The sequence below is a fragment of the Hordeum vulgare genome, chromosome 5H (assembly GCF_904849725.1).
Source record: "Hordeum vulgare subsp. vulgare chromosome 5H, MorexV3_pseudomolecules_assembly, whole genome shotgun sequence".
Lineage (NCBI taxonomy): Eukaryota > Viridiplantae > Streptophyta > Magnoliopsida > Poales > Poaceae > Hordeum > Hordeum vulgare.
In genome coordinates this window covers 100,216,362-100,224,155 of record NC_058522.1, presented here as the reverse complement: position 1 = coordinate 100,224,155, position 7,794 = coordinate 100,216,362, and positions in this window count along the sequence as shown.

Genomic DNA, 7,794 nt, shown 5'->3' with positions numbered 1-7,794 from the left:
TGTTCATGCATGTCAAGATAAATTAACTTGAGGTTCTGTACAGAATATAAATAACCCAACTAATGCATGTGAAAGTGACTAGAATAGTGGTGCATGTTTCCTTCTTCACACATGCATCATATTGGGTGTTGCATTATTTGTTGGTGGTCTTTATTTTCTATTTTCTTATCTTGGGTAGCATCGGGAACGGAGAGCGAGTACGTGGATTCTGGAGAGTACGTGCAGGAAGAACAAGAGCAGTTCCAGGCTGAAGAAATAACAGGCAAGATGACCGTGACCTTGACACCGTTTCCAGCTTTGTTATGCTTAGAATCATGTTTCCATCGTTACATGCTCGCTGCCTACCACATGATATATATGCCATCTGTCTTTGCCATGAACCCCATACACTTCCCATTCCTAGCAAATATAGTTTGGCTAAGTAGGCTTGCTCAACCTCTAATGGATAGCTTTGCTAGTTGTAGGTGCCAGCTGGTCCATGTGATAACATGGGAATTTTGATATCATTATGTTTAACTGCTATTTAATTAATGCACCTATATACTTGGTAAATAACGGAAGGCCTACATTTTGCCGGGTGATTTGTTCCGTTGTTGCCGCCTCAGTTTCGGCTACCGGTGTTTTATTCCATAAGTGATCGCTCCTAACACGTTCGGGGTTGTTATGGGGACCCCTTGATAAATCATATAGTGTTAAGGCTGGTCTGGCAGGACCCAACTTTGGTTTTAATCTGCTAATAAACTAATAATTAAATGCATAGGGAATAGCTACCCCGAGGAATTAATCAACAACCCGGGCCAGTGCTCCTCATGAGTGTTGGTCCAACCCAGAGGAACTTATTAACGCTCCCCGGGGCAACTCGGTGTTTCGGCATGGTAACCATCGCTCATTCGTCGTGTCCTGAGAACGAGATACGCGACTCCTATCGGATTTGTCGACACGTCGGGATGTCTTGCCAGATTTGTCTTACCTTAGCGATATATCTTGCGCATTGGAATTCTGGTGAAACTTTGGGTCTCCCCAAAGTTGAGGTTTTCCTCTTAGGAATCCAACGAGATCACGAGTTTCATGATAGAGGATTACTATGCGGCGTGTGGAAATTTGTAATGGACTAGTTGGAGCACCCTTGCGGGGTTTAATCTTTCGGAAAGCCGTGCCCGCGGTTATGTGGCAATCATGGAAATTTTGTTAACATCCGGTTCTAGACAACTTAAAGTAATTCTAATAAAAGTGCCAACTGAGTGCGTAACCGTGACTGTATCTTTCGGAGATCCTTCTCTGACCGAGAACACGGTGGGGTTATGTCTAACGTAAGTAGGTGTTCAGGATCACTTAGTGATCAATCTAGTGTTCGACCGACTTGCGTAGACCACCAGATGTTCACTCTGATCATCGTAAGGTAGCCACCAAATATGCTTAGGTTGCTGCAAACTCATACACTTAACCTTCCTCACCCATTAGCTCGGCTAGATTCGATACCAAGGTCATTCGATTGCTGAGTCCTCGTGGCTCACGGTTTACTAAAAACACCAACAGGTACAGGTACACCCGATGACAGCCAGCTGAAGTGGGAGTTTGATGAGGACTCTGGCAGACTGTACGTGACTTATCGGGAGGACTAGAGGCCGTGGTCATGATCGTGGGGCCAGCATGCGGGATTTCATAGCTTTACGTGTTTTCATGTTGTCCGTAGCTGGACTAAACTATGCTCTGAATAATGTGTGTATGTAAGCTATATGCTATATTCTTATCAGATGGCAAGTGTATGCCCTACTTGTCACTCTTTTAGTTATGTAATGTTATGATTATCTTGCTTGCAAAACGTTTAGATGCGCCCCTTTCCCTTTTGAGGCCTCGTCCCAAAATGAGGTAAGGGCCGCATCTTAGTCGTTACACGCTCCTCCTCCAAAGCATCCAAGGAATTTTGTCTTGCCTGTTCATTGTCGTTCTCAACATAAGCGACGACTCTTGAAGGGCCATGACAGATGTCGCTTGGCAGCACCGCCTCAGTACCATAGACCAAAAAGAAAGGAATATACCTAGTGGACCTGTTTGGAGTTGTAATGGTACTCTAGAGAACCGAGGGGAGCTCCTCAACACATCAACCCGGGGTACGTTTCAATGGGACCATGAGCCTGGGTTTAATCCCTCTTAGAATCTCCTGATTCACCCTTTCAGCTTGCCTGTTGGATTGCGGATGTGCCACAGCCGCCAAGTCGAGCCGGATGTGCTCTTTCTGATAGAATTGCTCCATAGGCCCTTCTGATAAACTAGTACCATTATCTATGATAACTCTATGAGGCTAGCCAAAACGGTAGATTAAATTCTTTAGAAATTTTACCACCATTTCCTTGTCGCAATTGCTGATGGGTTCTGCCTCAACCCATTTGGTGAACTTATCAACCGCCACTAGTAGGTGGGTCTTTTTATCCGGAGACATTTTGAATGGTTCAACCATATAAAGCCCCCACACTGCTAACAGCCACATGATTGGGATCATACACAACTCTTGAGCCGGCACATGGGCATGTTGTGCAAACTTTTGATAGCCATCGCACTTGCGTACAAGATCCTCTGCATCCGCATGAGCCGTCAACCAATAAAACCCATGTCAAAAAGCCTTTGCCACTAAAGATATTGAGCCGGCATGATGCCCACAATCACTAGCGTGGATTTTGTTGGGAATTTCTTGCCCCTCTTCAGTAGAGACAAACTGTTGGAAAACGCCAGTGCTGCTCCGCCGATGTAACCCCCCTCTAATAATGGTCATTGACTTAGATCGACGAACTATCTGGCGGGCCTCAACTTCCTCGGTGGGGAACTCTCCTTGAGTGATATATGTTAAGTATGGCACTGTACAATCTGGGGTAGCATGGAGAGCCGCCACCAATTCTGATTCCGGGTCCAGAATAACAATATCCTCTTCACATGGTAATTTCACCGAGGGGTTGTGAAGAACATCGAGAAAAACATTGGGAGGGACCGACTTTTGCTGAGAACCAAGTCGTGATAAAGCATCCGTGTAGCACCCCAAATTTTTGCCACAATTTTATTTATTAAAATTTGGCCAGGATTATTTTAAACTTTCATTTCTGGGTTTTCTACTGATTTCAAAACCTTTCTTATTCTTGGTTTTATCAAAACTCTTTCTCTAGTTAGATATTTTGAAAATGTATTTGTGACTTGAGTGTTGACTCAATTATTTTACCTTTATTGACTATTAAAATGAAGTTTTTTTCTACAAATTTCCTTCTAAGTTTCATTTATTCAAAACTGGTTTTAATTTCCTAAGGACCTAATTTTGAACTGCAACCATGTGATAACTTCTTTTTAAAGTTTCACAAAACTTGGTAATAACTTTTAGTGATCTTGTTGTTCCTTGTGCTTACACTGAGAAACCACCATACCCTGCTAGAATGAAGGATTATTCTAAAGCTCCAACTATGATACGTAGGGGTTACATTAGACCACTTGCACCCCCTGAGGAGATTAGAGTTGAACCTAGTGTTGCTATTATCAAAGATCTCTTAGCCGAAGACATAGACGGGCATGTTATTAAATTCGGTGAGGACTCTGCTAGAATTGCTAAACCTCACGTGAAAGACAAGCACGAACCTGTAGTTGGCCTGCCCGTTGTTTCTGTTAAGATAGGAGATCACTGCTACCATGGTTTATGTGATATGGGAGCTAGTGTTAGTGCAATACCCCGTTCTCTCTATGATGAAATCAAAGATGAGATTGCACCTGCTGAGATAGAACCCATTGATGTCACTATCACGCTAGCTAATAGAGACACTATCTGCCCTTTGAGAATTGTGAGAGACGTAGAAGTCCTGTGTGGTAAGACGAAGTATCCTACTGATTTCCTCGTCCTCGGTACTGCACAAGATAGCTTTTGTCCCATCATATTTGGTAGACCCTTTATCAACACTGTCAATGCTCACATTGATTGCATTAAGCAGACTGTCACAGTAAGTTTCGAGGGTGTGTCTCATGAATTTAACTTCTCCAAGTTTGGAAGACAACCCCATGAAAGAGAGTCGTCTGGTAGAGATGAAATCATTGCTCTTGCCTCTATTGCCGTACCTCCTACGGATCCTTTAGAGCAATATCTGCTTGAGCATGAAAATGATATGCATATGGAGGAGAGAGATGAGATAGATAGAATTTTCTTAGAACAACATCCTATTCTCAAGAATAATCTGCCTGTTGAACTACTTGGGGATCCTCCCCCACCAAAGGGTGATCCTATGTTCGAGCTTAAATAGTTGCCTGATACTCTTAAGTATGCCTATCTTGATGAGAAGGAGATATATCCTGTCATTATTAGTGCTCTCCTCTCAGAGCGCAAAGAGAAGAAGTTACTAAAAACTCCGAGGAAGCACCGCGCTGCTATTGGATATACTCTTGATGATCTTAAGGGTATTAGTCCCACTCTATGTCAGCACAAGATTAAAACCGATCCTGACTTTAAACCAGTTGCTGATCATCAAAGGAGATTAAATCCTAAGATGAAAGAGTGTCATAGTCAAGGGCTTTGCTTTGTTCCATGATCAAAAGTATGAAAAGAACGATAGCATGAAAGATCATGAGATGATCTTATGGAAAGTGATAACTTCACATATGACAAGTATGATGATTGAAACTTGTTGAGAATAAATTAACATAGACCCCAGTCATTGTTGCAATTAATAAGAAGTAATAAGGAAAGAGAGGTTCACATATAAATATATCATCTTAGAGACTTTTTACAATTGTGAGCACTCACCAAACTATTACATGCCTATGAGTAGATGTTGGACAAGGAAGACAACATAATGAATTGTGTTTGCTTGGTTCCAAACAATGTTATATGATTAGAGATCCCTTAGCATGTGACGATTGCTTCCACCTCATATTAGCCAAAACTCCCGCACCAAGTAGAGATACTACTTGTGCATCCATAAACCTCCAACCAGTTTTGCCATGAGAGTCCACCATACCTACCTATGGATTGAATAAGATCCTTCAAGTAAGTTGTCATCGATGCAAGCAATAAAAATTGCTCTCTAATATGTATGATATTTTAGTGTGTGGAAAATAAGCTTGGTACGAACCTATGATGAGGAAGACATAAAAGCGACAGACTGCATAATAAAGTTCTTTATCACATGAGGCAATATAAAGTGACGTTCCTCCGCACTAAGAGGACACGCATTCAAACCTCAAAAGCGCATGACAACCTCTGCTTCCCTCTGCGAAGTGCCTATCTTGTACCTTTACTTTTTACCCTTGTAAGAGTCATGGTGATCTTCACCAATTCCCTTTTTGCCTTTGTCTTGTCTACCGTCACATGCTTGGGAAAGATCTATATTCATATATCAACTTGGAGTTGAGTATTCATGCTTTATTATTGTTGACTTTACCCTTGAGGTAAACTGTTGGGAGGCAAAACTATAAGCCCCTATCTTCCTCTGTGTTCGGCTGAAACTTTGACACCATGAGTACCACGTGAGTTGTAACAATTGTGGAAAACGAAAAAGATGGTTGAGTATGTGGGTTTTCCTTACAAGCTCTTATTTGACTCTTTCTGATGTTGTGATAAATTGCAATTGCTTCAATGACTAGGGACTATTGTTGGTTACTTCGCGGTAAGGTTTTTTGCTTCATGCTTTGCTTTGTGAAGGAATTGTTACTTCCCCATAAGAATTTTTATGATATATTGCTGTTCTATGTGTGATCATGATGCCCTCATGTCCGTATTATGTTTTATCGACACCTTCGTCCCCAAACATGTGGACATGTTTATGGAACTTGGTTTTCGCTTGAGGACAAGTGAGGTCTAAGCTTGGGGGAGTTGATACGTCCATTTTGCATCATGCTTTCATGTTGATATTTATTGCTTCTTGGGCCGTTATAATACTTGTGGTACCATATTTATGCCTTTTCTCTCTTATTTTGCAAGGATTATTTGAAGAGGGAGAATTCAGGCAGCTGGAATTCTGGACTGGAAAAGGAGAAAATCCTAGTCCACTATTCTGCACATCTCTAAATGCCTTGAAAATTTACGTGTATTTTTCTATAATATATTAAAAATACTGGGCGAAAGGACTACCGGAGTGGGGCCAGCAGGGCCCCACAAGCCCCCACTCTGCCACCACCCCCTCGTGACGGTGGGCAAGCATGTGGGCTTCCTGAAGGCCCACTAGCCCTCCTCTTTTGCTATATGCAGCGTCCTGACCTAGAAAAAAAATCATACGGGAGCTTTTTCCTGGTTTCGCCGCTGCCACGAGGCGAAACTTGAGCAGATCCAATCTAGAGCTCCGGCAGGACGATCCTGCCGGGGAAATTTCCCTTCCGGAGGGGGGAATCGTCGCCATCATCATCACCAACACTCCTCTTGTCGGAGGGGAGGAATCTTCATCAACATCTTCATCAGCACCATCTCCTCTCCAATCCCTAGTTCATCTCTTGCAATCAATCTTTGTCTCGCGACTCTGATTGGTACTTGTAAGGTTGCTAGTAGTGTTGATTACTCTTTGTAGTTGATGCTTGTTGGATTACTTGTTGGAAGAGTTTATGTTCAGATCCTTGATGCTATTCATTACACCTCTGGTCATGATTATGATTACGTCTTGTGAGTAGTTACTTTTGTTCCTGAGGACATGGGATCAGTCATGCTGATAATAGTCATGTGAATTTGATATTCGTTCGGTATTTTGATATGATGTATGTTGTTTTTCCTCTAGTGGTGTTATGTGAACGTCGACTACATAACACTTCACCATGTTTGGGCCTAGAGGAAGACATTGGGAAGAAGTAAGAAGATGATGGGTTGCTGGAGTGACAGAAGCTTAAACCCAGTCTATGCGTTGCTTCATGAGGGGCTGATTTGGATCCACTAGTTTAATGCTATGGTTAGACTTTGTCTTAATTCTTCTTTTGTAGTTGCGGATGCTTGCGAGAGAGGTTAATCATAAGTGGGATGCTTGTCCAAGTAAGGGCAGTACCCAAGCGCCGGTCCACCCACATATAAAACTATCAAAGTAATGAACGCGAATCATATGAACATGATGAAACTAGCATGACAGAAATTCCCGTGTGTCCTCGGGAGCGTTTTTCCTCCTATAAGACTTTGTTCAGGCTTGTCCCTTGCTACAAAAGGGATTCGGCCACTTGTTGCACCGTTGCTACTACTTGTTACTTGTTACTCTTTGGTTGCTACATTTCACCTCGCTACACAATCACCTGTTACCGCTACTTTCAGTGCTTGCAGTTATTACCTTGCTGAAATCCGTTTAACAGAGCCTTCTGCTCCTCGTTGGGTTCGACACTCTTACTTATCGTAAGGACTACGATTGATCCCCTATACTTGTGGGTCATCATGCCCTCGCCAGAACCTCGCTGGCGTACTTATCCATCTCCACCGATGCACCGACAGCTCCGACTATATAAGGAGCCCCCCAAAGCCGTAGAGTAGCCAGGAAGTGTCCTAGGAGCCGTAGCTACATTCCCCTAGCACCAATTGAGCCGAAAGACGTCGTCATGACTCGGGTCGATTGGGCTTAGCCGAAGGCCTCTAGCCTCACCCGAGCCTACCATCGATTCCCCCTCAACCTCCTGGAGCTGCCCCATCCCTCGGATCATACTTAGAGCTCCTCCTGGCTAGCACCTAGTCAGACCCGAAGCTCCCTCCACCGTGGAGGAAGGGTTGCTCGCCCTCGAGCTCTGCTGTGTCCCCAAGTCCCAAAAATGGATGCGCCTTAGCCTCCTGAGCAGGTGCATAGACGGAGATTCGCATGAGGTGCACGGAGT